General features: G+C 34.4%; 1 protein-coding gene across 31 annotated transcripts in view; it reads right to left on the bottom strand.

The window, feature by feature from the left end:
- ZBTB20 (zinc finger and BTB domain containing 20) overlaps positions 1 to 15723 on the bottom strand; it is a 775686-nt gene that overhangs the window by 581067 nt on the left and 178896 nt on the right. For 28 of the 31 annotated variants that reach the window (XR_008553867.1, XR_008553868.1, XR_008553869.1 and 25 more), the window contains one exon: positions 1455 to 1499. The gene's annotated coding sequence lies outside the window, so the exon portion shown is untranslated. Of the gene's footprint in view, positions 1 to 1454; positions 1500 to 3600; positions 3742 to 4803; positions 4896 to 6400; positions 6446 to 15723 lie in introns of those variants that run through there. The other 3 variants (XM_054700568.1, XM_054700573.1, XM_054700575.1) reach the window with 2 other exon arrangements.

Below are 15723 nucleotides of genomic sequence, written 5' to 3'. Positions count from 1 at the left end.
TTATAAACAATGTAAGTCATTTGAATAAGTTTTCAACAACAGGAAATTGGTACTGCCACATAAAATTATTTAATCAATACTTTCCTATTGAATTGTCATTTTTATGTTGCATTTCTATAACATTATACCTAACTAGTATAAGATACAGCCTAACTTGTCTATATTACAAATACAGATATTTTATATAGTAATAGTAGATAAAAATAACTAAATATCACTAACAACAACATTTAGGAAAAAGTACCAGATGACTAGGATTTGATGAAAATGAATGTATTTGTCCTTAAAATCTACACCTGGATTTTAACCCCTATTTGGGGGAATTACCATTTTATTTTCACTTTTTCATAATTTATTTTCACTTTCATTTTCTCTCTTCTACCTAACTACAATCGAGATACATGCACAAATCAAGAAATCATCTCACAATATATGCTTAAATTTTCTGAATGTGCCCCATGTGTCCACTAATAGCCAAATGCTTTCAAATCTGTTCAGCTAAGTGGATCAATAACTATATCCAGCCTCCCACGATGGGATTGCCAACATGGTAAAATTGAGCCAAATACAAATTGTCTCTACTAGGACAAAAAAGTATTATCAACCCAGTTATCTAAATAGATCCGGTTTTCCTAAGTATCCTTCAAAAAAGTTAGCATGCATATTATTTAGGGCAGTCAACAGTTATAAAAAAATATTGAGACTTGGAATGAAAGATTTGAAGAAAATATTTGTGAGCTCAAACCAGTGAGTTTTATAAGAAGCCAATGCAATTTCAAGGTCTAAGTCAAGTAAGAGGATTTTTTTCAAACTCAGAGTACACAAAATACGTAATAGCACAAGCAAATGCTAACAAGCTTCTCTGTGTCCCCACTCATACGACACAGCTGCAAGCAACAATTGAGCAGGTGCAACCAAGCTTCTGAGAATTCCTGCCTGTTGCCCAGGAACCACAACACCACAGGCTGAGATTTTAAACAGGTGCAAACATTTTTTTCCATTCCTCTAGTGCTTGAGACAGTGCAGCAGACAGTGCATCTGCAACAACAACTCCTTACCTAAAGCAACCACAACATAAAATAAACTTCCAAGCAGCAAAAAAAAATAGTTTGAAAATAAAACAATAGTATCAAATACAGTGGCTTTGCAAGCTTGACCCCCTTAGCAGTCATTTTACTAATACAGTTCCATAAAAACTCTAATCTCTTCAAATGAATGCTTTGTAATTCAAATTATTCTGCCTCATCAAACCTTACAAATGTTTAATTCTTACAATAGTGTGAAATACAAGGTATGTATAAAACATGCTATCCTTTAAGAAGCTGTCGATATAAGTACTTGAAAATTAACATTTTCACATTATGAAATCGGTAAGCAATTTTAATACACAAAAATGTAGTAACTTGTCATTTCATACACAGATTTATATAACTGTAGGCAATTCAGATACATACCTGTGCAGCTATGGGGCACAGAAGACTAGTAACTTATCGGGTACTCTGAAATACAAAGCAAATACATAAGGTAAGTAAAAAATGATATTCTAAATGAAGCCAGTTTTTATGTTTAGCCAATTTCTGTAGAGAAGTAGGGAACACAGTAGTGATTAAAGAGGTGATTCATTTTATATCTACATTTCCCCCATAAGATATTCCAGATCACCATAAATTCATATATGTGAATATATACACATAGAATCCTTTAGAAGAGTTATCCAAACCCAGCAACAGCTAGGAATTAAGACTCACCATGGCCTCAGAACTGAAAATGCTTTCACCAGAAGATGAGGCAAACACTTAAAAATAATTTTTTTTTTGGTATACTTCCAAGAGTATTGCCTTCCTAATACAAGTATGACTACTACTCTCTAAAGTGAAACAACTCAGAATTAACCTGCACTCAGTTTGGATAGAACATTGGTAAGGAAGAAAGGTGCTTTTTAGAGGTGATGGCATGAAAAATTCATAAATAAAGAAAAATAAACTTTGAGTATTCACTAACTTAAGAGCAAATGAGATTGAGGCCTACGAGAGAGAACACTACAGTTACACGAGATAAAATGCCTCAAGCCAGCACACTTTGAGAAAGCTGCCAATAAAGCAGGTATCAAGCTGAAAGACAATATAAGCCCAGCCCAAGCAAAGGTATGCAGATTTTGTAAGTAATCCTCAAAAATAGTTTTATGTAGGTGGAAACTATATTGTATTAGACAGACTCCAAACTACTGTGACCCTTGAAAACATCTCATAATTCTTTATGAAAGTAAGCTGAAGTGTTGAATTTATTTACTTCTGAACACAGTGAATGACAGTGACATATTAAAGTATGTAGGTCTAGCTAATTTTTGCTTAAAAGTCTGTAGAGGCAATAGTCAACTTTGATGATAGTTCAACAGGATGCTAGTTTCAGGCACTTCTGATGGCAGTGTGTGTAAGTTGCTAAAAATTTTCTGAAAAAATATTGGGTATTATGTATCATGAACATAATTTACTCCTTAATTTTAGTTCTAGGAATCTATCTTAGATAATTAAAAACAAGATATTTATGTAAAAAAGACAGCAAAAAACACAAGCAACCAAAATGTACTATAGTAGAATAATAATTAAATAAAACAGCACACATAAAAAAAAGATGCTTGGCAACAGTACACAAGGACCCTTTAGGAACTATAATGTCATATGAATGTACAGGATATGAAATACATGGGAATTATGAAATGGCATGGATTAAGAAAAAAATAAGGAAATACTGAGGGACTATATTTGGATAATAAGATTATGGTTTTAATTTTTTTATTTTTATTTTCACGTATGGTTAATCTCTACAATAAATAATCTGTGTGAAAATAATTATTTTCACAATGGGAAAAGGATATTAGTTGGCAGGGTAAAGAAAAAATTTCTACAGTGGCATATGGAAATCACAAATCTAACCTTCCTAAGTGAAATAAATTAATTCAGTCACACATAAAATCCACTAAGCATACCTACAGTAAGAAACACATCCTCACTACTTCCTCATAGGGGTAAAACCAAGGTCTCTTCATTCCACTGCTTTACACTAGTAATTCAATAACACATTTTTAATCATCTTAGTAAAACTTCTTTAATTATGCAGAGTGAAATGATGGCAAGAACAACTTAGGATCGAAAATCTGTTCAACCAAGTACAGACTAATTTAGTCACTAAGTCAAGTTTAATGAGCATCTATTACATGTTTACTGAGCACCTATTACAAAGTCTGTGTTTGACATGATAATAAGGTAAAAGATAAATCAGAATATATTTTACCCTCACAGAGCTAACAATATAAAAATACTGGCAATTTGTATGTATACCTTTCCATTAATTTTGTTGTGAACCCAAAATCATTCTTTAAAAAAGTCTTTAAAAACACATACACACACACAAAAATATATACATACAACTCACATAAAGATTTAAACACAGCACAGTTTAAGGCATCTGTAACATATCTGGTATACTTGAAAGCAAGAAAACGTATTTCAGACTTATTCTTTTATAGTATTGAGAAAATGCTAATATTTGGGTAATAATAATAAGCCAAGAGTATGTAAGTATGCATCACTTATAAAATACCTTAGTAAATTATTTGTCTCAGTCTTTAACTTTTTCCTGATGTGCTCTACTTGTTTGTTAATAGTTATATAATAGGAGACCAGGTATGAAGTAATATTGATCCAATCTTGGATGCCAGATGTGTAAAATCATCCAGGTTATCTAAGGTCACATAAAACATATGCACAATTATTAACAGGCAAGAGTTATTTATTGGCAACCAAAGTAAATAAGTGAGTTACTTGCTAATCTTGCCAAGGAAACTGTTATAACACCATCACCAGGGGAATAAAAGGAAAGCAAGAGTGGACAGACCAATGCTGAGAGGACACCTAACAACCAAAGGTGGTGGAGAACTACTTTTGTTGTACAGAAAAAATGATGCAGAGTAGACTTTCTTTCAATAGTAATTCAGTTTCCTTGAGGTCAGGATCCGTAACTGGCATTTGCCCCTCTGAAGCTAGTGTCACACAATGGTTCTGAGGTTCCTTATTGGGGTCAGCCTGTGTGAAGTGGTGCCAACCACTAACAGAAGCTATTCGTGTGATCAATGATCTGTAGATCTGAGGCTCACAGAGTTCTAGACAGCCACAGAGTTATATGAAGCAGGACTGTGGTTAAATGATTAGCCTTTGACGTCAGACAAACCTGGAATGGAATTCTAATTCCCTTTCTTTAAGTGTGTGATACTGAGCAAGTTACAGTTTCCCTGTCTGTAAAATGAAAATCGTATTACCTGCCCTATAGGATTGTTTGTGGGCATTACATATTCAAGCATGTAAAGGAACTAGCCCAGTGTCTGCTACAAAATAAGTCTTGCTAAATAGGAGCATTGGTACTGTCCTAGTTGTATGAGAAAAGGAGAGGAAACCTGCCCCTTTAAACAAAGGAACTAAGTTAAGCAGGGAGTAAGAATATACATATTGCTGAGAGCTTGTTCAAGATATTACTCTACATGCCACAGTTTTTCCAATAGCCAGTCATGTGCTGGATGCTCACAGAATGCCTCTGAATCAGGAAACATGCTAACAATATTAATAGCCACACTAAGCAACCCTAACCAGTCTTTATAAGCACTATTTTTATTATTGAAGAGGAAGGCAGTAAGTAACCTGTAGAGAATACTGGCTATTTTTCTGCGCAAAAAATAAAGACTATTCCTCTAAACTTAACTGAAACAATCAGGAAATAGAAAACAAGAATAAAATGAATGTAATTATTCACTGAAATCAGACCAATGTGCTGTGGGTTCATCAGTCACATGTGGGCAGCATCACTTTTTTTGTTTGTAGTTTTCTGTAGTTTCTGCAAGTGACCTGAGAACACATATAATGCAAAGTTTGCAAATATAGGTAAAAATGTTATAATCACTTTTTCTCTAGGGGTTTTGAATACATAAATGAATGCATTCTTATGTCGCTGGAGTCCTTATTTCTGTTTTGATTTAATGGACAGTATAGATCGAGAAATGTTAAACGGTGTCTTCAGGAACCCACAGATTATATTATCCCTAGAATTGTTTGGCTCACTGAAACTGAAGTTACTAATAGCAATATTGCAGATGGAGATATACTATAGAGGATTATTTTAAATCATTTTTATTCCCAGATTGGCACAAATGTGCTCCATAGTAGGAATGAATAGATCCAACTATATGTTATAAAGTACAGAAGAATTATCTTCCATCCATATTGTTTAGGTCTGTCTGGAGAAGGAAGAGGGGGTTACTTAATGGTGTCTTTTGAGCCATGAATAAATCAAATAGTTTATTCAGTTAAGGACCTGAAAAGGGTCTATAGGAGCATTATATCCGTAAGTGTCCTAAACCTAAATTTAGACTAAAAAACAAAAAAATTTCCCCTATAACTGAACAAGCACTCTTAGTAACATTTTAAGTGTTTTAAATTTAAAAATTTACCTATTTTGAAAAGACGCTATGTAATCCAAAACACTTTTATTTTATTTAATATGTATTACTCCCTTTAGACTCACTACTGAGCTTAGCATTCTATCACTATAATAATGTTATTATAAAATGTAGACTTTAATCATGAAGAAAGTCAATTTAATTTTTAACAAGTGAGGTACCCTTACTTCCGCAACTTAACGGCACAGAAAACCAATGGAGCGTAAGAGAAATTGTCATTGTAAAAGTAGATCTGAAAAACATTGTTAATTATACTTATTTTTGTAAATTACTAAGCAAGATTTAGCCTTTCAGTCCAAAATTTATCTTTTTATCACAAAGGCTAAGAATGAGAAGCAATAGTTATCTATCAATTCTGAAAACTGGAAACAGATAAAGTACAATAAGGAAGGAAAAAGAAATCAAAAGATAAATACCCACCCTTTCACCCCAAAACACAGTTGGTCTGTCTAGACCTTAGGTCAGATCAATTGGAAAAAAGCCATAAAATGCATAAAAAATAAAGCTAACAAAAATTCTGTATTTGAATTTTCTAGTATGAATGACCACCACTTAAAATAGGACAATTTGATATCAATTTTTATGTGCAAACATGAACTCAGAAACCCGATCTAAAATAAGTTAATAATTTCACTTTCTTATAATCTGTATTTCACAGTTATTAAGGAGAAATGATTTTTAATAGATGATTTTTTTAAACTTAATTTCTCACATAAAGGTTAAGAGTTGTTAAGAAAATGAACACAACTAGAATTTAGATAAATAATAAGAATTATATTTTCAAAACCCTCTCATTTTGAAGTTTTGACTATTAAATGGAATTATTTATTCTTGGGGAATGCAAAAATTCTGACATGCTTGTACACATTCTTGGAGTCTTGGCTGAGATGTTACCTCCTCTTCTGATGCCCAATGGTTAATCTTATAATAATCATCATACTGCAAAAAAACAAAAAGAAAATAGGACTAAAAATATGGGAACAGGAGTTTCGTATCATTCACCATTACATCTCTAGTCCTTAGAACAAGTACCAAATAAGTGGTTACACAAATTTTGATTTGTGTTACACCTATTCCGGATAATCAAGAAAAATTACACAGTGTAAATATTTAAGGAATTAAATTCCTACACAAGTTCTTTTTCAAACTTAAAGGACTAATCTTCCAAAACCTTTTTTTTTTTAAATTTTTCTACTTTCCTTTTAATCAGTACAAAGCTAAGTGATGAGAATCTGAATCGTAAATGTTTACAACAGATTAGGAAACCTGGTGGACTTGGCCCCAGGGTGGACAGGGGTGAATGAATACAAATCCACCCAACTTGTTAACAAACACCTAATATAGTAGAAGTTGAACACAGAGTTCCCTGAGAGAGTTCTGCAGTTCCTAACCAATTGTGTGATGCTTCTACTGGCTCTGAATGGCCTCCTCTGACCATTGTTCCTGAGACAGATCCCTCCATTATTTTACTCTTTTGTGACAATTACAACAGTTTGAATTATTCATGTGATTATTGATTTATGCATTTATTCTCTCTCTTCTCCACTAGGTTCTACACTCCACAGAGGCGATGTTATTTTGTTAAGCACACTATATTCAGGGTCTAGTTTACTGCCTGAAATACAATAAATACTCAATAACTATTTGTTAGATGTGTACATATGAGGTTTGGAATGGCAGATTTAAATCACAAGAGATTGTAAAATTAGATGGGTAACTGCTACCCACTACATTTTTTTTTTCTCTACATTCCAACTCTATCCCTTGGAAGCCTTGTAGTAGGTTTTTGTTTTTGTTTTTGTTTTTTGGTTATAAATTCAATTCAATTGATGGAAAGGCAGGTAAGCTTCAGAAACAATTCTAGGTAGGTTATAGGTAGAATATCTAGAATTGGAAAGAGAACAGTGACCACTTCTAATTAGAAGGTTTGAGTACAAACTCTAGGTTACTAAGTGTGCATCTTAGGGGAATTTACGTACTATCCCCATAATAAAATTCATCTTATATTAAATATGCATTTTATCTAATACTGAGTTTTTAATGGCAACTGAATGGCATTGTATAAATGAAAGAAGCTGCTACTATAATTCATGGCATTCAGGAGATGGAGTTTAGCACTTGAAGCTCCTTGACATTGATCTGTCAGTGTCTGCAGCAAAAGAGAGTTATGATTTGACTAAAGCATCCAGGAGCAAACACTTTAGGAAGAGAAAAATGGAAGAAACAAGGGCTCAATGGTAGGAAAAAAGTAAGTAGATGTTAAGGACAATAAGTTTTTAAAAAGTGTACTACAGAGTAGTAGTATTGTAATAGCAGTTTGAAATGGAAAGAGATTAAACCTGATAGAAAAATTGCCAAGAAATCTATTAGCTTTTCCCTTAGGTGACACAGCATCCCCTTCATATAAATAAAATAATTGCTACTATTATAGTTAGGAGAAAAACCAACTGAAATGTACATTAAACACATATTAGTGATTTAACATTCTTCACATGATTTCACATGCTGGAAACTCAGCCTGTGTAAATACAGCCATGAACTTTATTATTTACTATGATAAAGTAACAGCATTTCCTTCTCTATGTACTACCTGCAGAGTAATAAAAGGCAAATGTGTACTTGCTCTTTAAGTACAATTACAAGGCAGCAGAATACAGAGTAAGGCCCTTTCTTGTATTGTGAGCTTATCAGACAGTGGCTACTAACATTGGAAGAAAACCTAGTATCAGAGAAGTTAATTAGAAATTATTTTTTCATACTTAGTTGATTTCATTTTCTCACTACTTTAGTCAAATTTATGTCAGATCCCTCATTAAAATTGTTTTCTGTTTAAAACATTATCTTTCTAGTATGTATGTGAGTGAGAGAGTAAGAGGGAGTTCTTTGGTCAATTATTAAAGAAAAAGGATAAGAGATTTCACATGCATTGCATACCAAAAGTAATCACCATGCCTTCATACTTCATGTCAAGGAATGCCCACCTGGTACCATTAAAGCTCATCAAAACAGTTCCTTTGAATTCAGCCTTAGTCCACTGGCAGTGATAAACCGCTTTTTTTTTTTTTTTTAAGTCTATGGTCTCTACAAAACTGTTGTCTTCATTAGGGTTGGAATTTTGTCTACATTTCTTTATTTTCTATTACCATTTAGCTCAGGAAGGGGCTATTTCATTCACTTATTAAACAGATATTTATGAGTGTTATTATATTACAGACATTAGGGGTGAACAAAACATCAAAATTTCTGATCTCATGGAGATTACATTTTCTTGTAAGCAAGTAATTGATAATAAACAAAAGACTCATGTTAAATATATACAATGATAGAAATTGGTCCACAAGGAACTACGATATAGGAATGAAGGGAAAATAAATGATGGTGTATGGAGTTGGTATTGAAATATTAGATAGGGTGACCAGCAATGCAATCATTGAAAGAGCACATTTAAGTAACACTGGGAGTAAATGAAGGAGTGACTTAGGAAGAAATCCTTGGAGAAAGAGTTTTTGAGTCATATAAATGAGAAATACAAAGGTTTGCTGGCAGAAGTAGGCTTTTCTGTTTCCTATAAAATATCAGATTTTATTCACATAGAAATGATGATACTAAAATACACAGGTGCTACAATTTAAGAAGAAACACACTCAAAATGAGAATTTTAAAACATCTGATCTCATAGAGAGAAATTAAAATTCTAAGAAAACAGAAACCAAAAAAATGATGTTAAACACAGGGAACTTGGATTTTTTGATACTACCACCATACTCCAGTGGTATTACATCACTCAACAATAACCAGGGAATCCCAGGAACACAAAGCAAGAAATTACAGAGAATGGCAACCAAGTAATGTAACAAGTACCTAGCAGAAGCAAATCCACTCTTCCAGGACACCTTCAACATTCTAGGTCATATGGGAGATTCACATATAAAGAGGAAATTTCAGTGAGGAAGAGGTCACATATTGAAAGTATCAAACACATGAGGAAAGGTCTTTTCATAATAAGTAACCAGACACAAAAGTATATCCAATAAAATGAGTGTTAAGTTTAAAAATGAACACAAGACAGTCTTAAGAACTGAAGTGAAAATACTACTCTTAGCCTTTAGCAGGAAATAACAGTTAACATAAGAAAATTAAAAATAAAATGCAAAAATATGAAAATAATAGATTTTATTAAAAATAAGAAAAATGGTAGAAACTATTATTAAAATTACTATCTTAAATGAGGTTATATCACATTAGATACAATTAAAGGAAGAACTGCTAAATGAAAAGATGATTTTAAGGAATTTACAATAAGAGGTTGTAAAACAGATGTTAACAGATCTAAAGGAAAGAATAAAAAGATCTAACTATCATTATTTGTAGATGACATGATAATATACAAAGAAAATCCAATGATGCCACTAAAAATCTAATTGAAATAATAAATTGGTTCAGCAAAGTGGCAGGTTAGAAAATCAATATAACAAAACTAGTTGCATTCCTACATACAAACAGTAAACTAAAAGAGGAAGAAATCAAGAACACAATCACATCAGAAAGAATTAAATACCTAGGAGTAAACATAATAAAAGAGGTTAAGGATGTATACAATGACAGCTATAGAAATGGTTAACAGAAACAGAAGAAGACACAAAGAAAGGGAAATATATTCCCTGCTCTTGGGTTGTTAGAATTATTATTATGAAAATGGCCAACTTACAAAAAGCAATTATAGATTCAATGTAATCCATATCAATTTCAATGGTATTCTTTAAAGAAAGAAAAGAAATATTACTGAAACACATGTGAAACCAAAAAAGATCCTCAGTAGCCTGAATAGCCAAAGTTATTCAGACAAAAAAGAGAATGCGTGGTGGTATCTCATTCCCAGACTTCAAATTATCCTCCAAAGCCATAATAATCAAAACAGTGTGGTACTAGAACACAAACACACAGAAATCAATGGATTAGAATTGAGAGACCAGAAAATAAGTCCACATTTATATGGAGCGTGAATCTATGAGACAAAAAAAAAAAAAAAAAAAATTGGAGAAAGGAGAGTCTTTGTTTTTTTTTTTTTAATAGAGGCATTTTTTTTTAATTTATTTATTTGTTTTGTTTTGTTTATACATGCACTGGGTACAATCAGAAGCGTGGGAAGGTGAGAGAATTCACCAGAGCCAGAGCGGGTAGCAGAGCAGGCGAAGGACCGAAGTACACTGCTGAGGGGAGCAGCGGGCGGCAGGAGAGGTCTGCGCGCCATGTGGGACCCTCCTCCGGTGGCCGGGGAGCAGCCGGGGATCGAAACGGCGCTGCAGAGGCTGCGGGCAGCTTCGCAACCCAGTGCTCAACCGCTGAGCCACCGGGGAGGCCCGAAAGGAGAGTCTTTTTAAGAAGTGGTATTGGGCATAATGGACAGCCACATGCAAAAGAATGAAATGACCACTATTATCCTATCACACACAAAAATTAACTCAAAATAGACTAGTGACATAGCTGTAAGACCTGAAATCATAAAATATTTAGAAGAAAACATAGGCATAACAGTCCATGATCGGCTTCAGCAAGGAAAAATAAGAGAGAATATAAACAATTAGGACTACATCAAACCAAAAAGCTTCTGCACAGTGAAAGAAACTATCACTAAAATGAAGACTCTCCTACTGAATGGGAGAAAATATTTGCACACCATATATCCGACAAGGAGCCGATATACAAGATCTTCAAAGAACTTATACAACTCAACAACAACAACAACAAAACAAAACTAGCATAAACTCGCTCTAAGAGGGGGATCCAGCCACCATCGGGCAGACCATGGGTGCAGGAAAGTGCCCTCCTGACATGCCATTTTAGACCAGGTATCTTTGCGTCCAGAATCTACCTAGACTACGTGGAACTGGGAAAGGGCTGCCCCCACAGCCAGAGGTGAGCTGAAAAGCCCCCACAAACCAGACCAGGTCTGGCCGCCAGTCAGAGCCCAGAGGGGGATCCAGTGATTTGGAGCCCAGAGGGCGATCCAGCCACAACCAGGGCAATCTATGGGACCACAAGACCCACCTCTGGAATTAAACAAATACAGAAGGAGATTTTCTGTAACAGCGACCACTAACATATTCATAGTACCACTGCCCTACTGGACTTCTGGCATAACAATTTTTGACTCGATTGGACCACTAGTTTCTAACATCCCAGAAAGAGCACACCAGAAAGAGCACACAAAAAAGATGCTGGCCAGTAGCAGCAGCACAGTGTCCCAATGCATAGGACAAATTAGAAAACAAGCAGCAGGGAGAAAAACTACAAGCAACCAAGCAAGTCTTCAAGGAAAAGACACACCACAAAAAGAAAATCACCTACCAGAATGCAACGACAGTGACTTCCCAATAGAGAATTTAAAATTGCCATGATTAAAAAAATGAAAGAAGTCGAATATGATATGGGAAAAATAATCAATGATCAGAAGAATGAAATTGACTCCCTAAAGAGGGAAGTGAAAGAAAGCAGGAGATCAAAGGATTACTGGAGGAACTAAAGAACTCTGGGAAAAGCAGTGAAAATAGAATAGATGGAATGGAAGAATGAATAAGCACTCTCGAAGACACAGAAATAAAAAGAGCCAAAACAGAAAAGCAAAGAGAAATGCGAAGGAAAAAAGAATGAAGAAAGACTTCAGGAACTATCTGACTCCATGAGGAAAGGAAATATAAGAGTTATAGGAATCCCTGAAGGAGAGCAGAGAGACATAGGAACAGAGAAAATATTCAAGGAAATAATTGAAGAGAACTTCCCAAACATGAAGAAGGAGCTGAAAATAGACATACAAGAAGCAAGAACACCACCAAACTTCCATGATGAAAGGAAAAATATAGCAAGACACATAATAGTAAAGCTCCTAAGAATCCAAGACAAGGAAAAAATAATGAAGCTGACAAGAGGGAAGAAACAGGTAACATACAAAGGAAAACCAATCAGGCTGACATCAGACTTCTCCGAAGAAACACTAAGGGCAAGGAGAGAGTAGAGGGACATAGTCAACAGACTCCAAGACAATAAATGCCAACCAAGAATCCTCTATGCCACGAAGCTTTCCCTCCTCTATGAAGAAAGAATAAGGACCATCCCAGACAAACAGAAACTCCGGAATTTCATTATGACTAAACCCCCACTCCAAAAAAATACTACGAGTCCTAAAGCCAGAATCAACAGAGGGATGAGTAAGAACAAAACAAGACAAAATAATAATAATAATAATTAAATAAACAAATAAAACCAGAGAAAAGACAAATATAATGGCAAATACAAAAACTAACATATCAATATTAACTCTAAATGTAAACAGACTAAACTCTTCAATAAAAAGGCACAGAGTTGCAGGCTGGATTAAGAAACAAAACCCAACCTTTTGCAGTCTCCAGGAAACATATTTAACTACAAAAGATAAAAATAGATGGAAAATAAAAGGATGGAAAACACTCCTACAAGCAAATGGACCAAAAAAGAAGGCAGGATCAGCTATACATATATCAGATAAAACAGATTTCAAACTCAAAAAAGTAAAAAGAGTACCAGACAGTCCCTACATCATGATCAAGGAGACAATACTTCAAGAAATAACACTCATTAACATATACTCACCAAATGAAGGAGCACCAAAATATATCAGCCAACTACTGTCATCTCTGAAAACAGACATCAGGGAAAACACATATGTAGTAGGAGACTTCAACACACCACTATCAAAAATAGATAGGTCAATGAGAGAAAAAATAAGTAAGGATCTAGAGCTCATGGACTTAACAGACATCTATAGAACACTAAACCCAAAAAAATATGAGTACACATTTTTCTCAAGCGCACACAGATCATTCTCCAGGATCGATCACATACTGGGACACAAGACAAACATCAACAGATACACCAACATTGAAATCATACCACCCATCTTCTCTGACCATGAGGACATCAAAATAGAAATAAACCATAAAAAGAAGGTAAGGAACCCTCCTGCCTCATGGAGATTGAAACCCACACTACTGGAAGACCACTGGACTAATGAGGAGATCAAAGAAGAAATTAAAAAATACTTTGAGTTGAAAGACAAGGAGGACACCAATTTCCTAAATGTATGGGATGCAGCAAAAACTGTAATAAGAGGAAAACAATTTGCAATACAGACTCACATCAACAAATAATAAAGAACTCAAAGAAACAACCTAATCACACATCTCAAAGAACTAGAAAAAGAACAACAAAAAAACCTCAAACCAGTAGAAGAAAGAAAATAATAAAAATCAAAGCAGAAATAAATGAAATAAAAACTAAAAAAAAAATCAAAAAGATAAATGAATCCAAAAGTTGATTCTTTGAAAAAATAAATAAAATAGACAAACCCCTAGCCAGGCTCACAAAGGAAAAATGGGAGAAAAAGCACAAATAAATAGGATCACAAATGAAAATGGAGAAATCACAACAGACACAGCAGAAATCATGAATAATCAGAAACTACTATGAACAGTTATATGCAAACAAACTCGAACAATCTAGAAGAGATGGACAAATTCCTACAACTCTACAATCACCCAAAGCTAGATAAAGAAGAAACAGAACACCTAAACAAACCAATTACAAGCAGTGAAATTGAAATGGTAATTAAAACCCTTCCCAAAAACAAAAGCCCAGGACCAGATGGATTTACAAATGAATTCCACCAAACATCTAGAAATGAATTAGTGGCTATCCTTCATAAACTATTCTAAAAACTTGAGAAGGAAGGGATAATATCAAACACATTCTATGAAGCCAATATTACACTAATACGAAAACCAACAAGAACAACACACACACACAAAAAAAAACTACAGGCCAATCTCTCTGATGAACACTGATGCAAAAATCCTCAATAAAATCTTAACTATCAGAATCCAACAATGTATCCATAAGATAATTCACCACAACCAAGCCGGATTTATTCCGGGGACACAAGCATGGTTCAACATCCAAAAATCAATCAATGTAATCCAACACATCAACAAAAAGAAATATAAAAACCATATGATAATATCAATAGATGCTGAGAAAGCTTTCAATAAAGTACAACACCCATTTATAATAAAGGCCCTTGAAATTCTCGGGATACAAGGAACATACATCAACATCATAAAGGCCATATATGACAAGCCCATAGCCAATATTATTCTCAATGGTGAAAAGCTGAAAGCATTTCCATTAAAATCTGGAACAAGACAAGGATGTCCACTCTCACCACTGCTTTTCAATATAATACTGGAAGTCCTAGCCACAGCAATAAAACGACATACAAATAGGAAAGGAAGAAGTCAAACTATCACTATTTGCAGATGATATAATAATATACATAGAGAATCCCAAAAACACCACAGAAAAACTAATCAAACTAATCAATCAGTTTAGTAAAGTAGCAAGATACAAAATCAACACACAAAAATCAGTAGCCTTTCTATACATAAACAATAAATCTGAAGTAGAAGAAATCAAGAAAACCATCCCTTTTATTATTGAAACAAAAAAAAATCAAATACCTGGGAATAAACCTAACAAAAGAGGTAAAGGACCTATACAAAGAAAAATATAAAACACTGTTTTTTTGTTTTGTTTTGTTTTTAAAGATTTGTTTATTTATTTATATAAGCACTGGGTACAGTCAGAAGTGCGGGAGGGTAAGAGAATTCACCAGAGCCACAGTGGGGAACCGAACAGGCAGACTGACGAAATACACTGCTGAGGGGAGCAGCGGGAGTGGCAGGAGAGGTCTGCATGCCATGTGGGACCCTCGCCGGCAGCTGGGGATTGAATCGGCACTGCAGAGGCTACGGGCAGCTTCGCAACCTAGCACTCAACCACTGCGCCACCAGGGAGGCCCTTTAAAACACTGTTAAAAGAAATAGAAGACACAAAGAAATGGAAAGACATCCCCTGCTCATGGATTGCAAGAGTTAACATTATCAAAATGGCCATCCTACCAAAAGCAATTTACAGATTCAATGCTGTTCCAATAAAAATTTCAATGACATTCTTCAAAGAAATAGAACAAATATTGATGAAATTCATATGGAGCCACCAAAAACCCTGAATAGCCAAAACGCTCCTGAAAAAAAAAACAAAAAAAAAAAAGAAGGAAATGGAGGCATCACATGCCCAGATTTCAAACTATACTACAAAGCCATAATCATCAAAACTGCATGGCATTG

This window comes from Talpa occidentalis, unplaced genomic scaffold, assembly GCF_014898055.3.
Source record: "Talpa occidentalis isolate TD23 unplaced genomic scaffold, MPIMG_talOcc4v2.1 talOcc4.4, whole genome shotgun sequence".
Classification (NCBI taxonomy): domain Eukaryota; kingdom Metazoa; phylum Chordata; class Mammalia; order Eulipotyphla; family Talpidae; genus Talpa; species Talpa occidentalis.
This window is presented reverse-complemented; position numbering and strand designations above follow the sequence as displayed.